This window comes from Nanorana parkeri, unplaced genomic scaffold (assembly GCF_000935625.1).
Source record: "Nanorana parkeri isolate BGI_ZX_2015 unplaced genomic scaffold, ASM93562v1 scaffold2537, whole genome shotgun sequence".
Classification (NCBI taxonomy): Eukaryota; Metazoa; Chordata; class Amphibia; order Anura; family Dicroglossidae; genus Nanorana; species Nanorana parkeri.
Window position 1 is genome coordinate 28296 of NW_017308805.1, and position 462 is coordinate 28757.

Sequence of the window (462 nt, forward strand, 5' to 3'; positions counted from 1 at the left end):
GGGGGGGGGGACACCCCGAAATCATGTCCTGAAAATGTAACTGTTACAAATAAAGAGAAACAATGTGTTGTGTGAGACGGTGACCCCAGTGTACACCCCCCGTGTCACCTCCACCGAATTCCTGGTGTCACTTCCCAGTGTACCCCCTCCCCCGTGTCACCTCCACTAAATTGCTGGTGTAGGGGGGGGGGACACCCCGAAATCATGTCCTGAAAATGTAACTGTTACAAATAAAGAGAAACAATGTGTTGTGTGAGACGGTGACCCCAGTGTACACCCCCCGTGTCACCTCCACCGAATTCCTGGTGTCACTTCCCAGTGTACCCCCTCCCCCGTGTCACCTCCACTAAATTGCTGGTGTCACCCCCACTGATTGATTTCCTGGTGTCACCTCCACTGATTTCCTGGTGTCACCCCCACTGATTTCCTGGTGTGACCCCGACTGTTTTCCTGGTGTCACCC

The 462-nt window shown here is 53.7% G+C and overlaps 1 protein-coding gene across 1 annotated transcript in view; it reads right to left on the minus strand.

Annotated features, from left to right (window-relative positions):
- LOC108801862 (germ cell-specific gene 1-like protein) overlaps positions 1–462 on the minus strand; it is an 18627-nt gene that overhangs the window by 14903 nt on the left and 3262 nt on the right. The gene's annotated exons all lie outside the window — the stretch shown is intronic.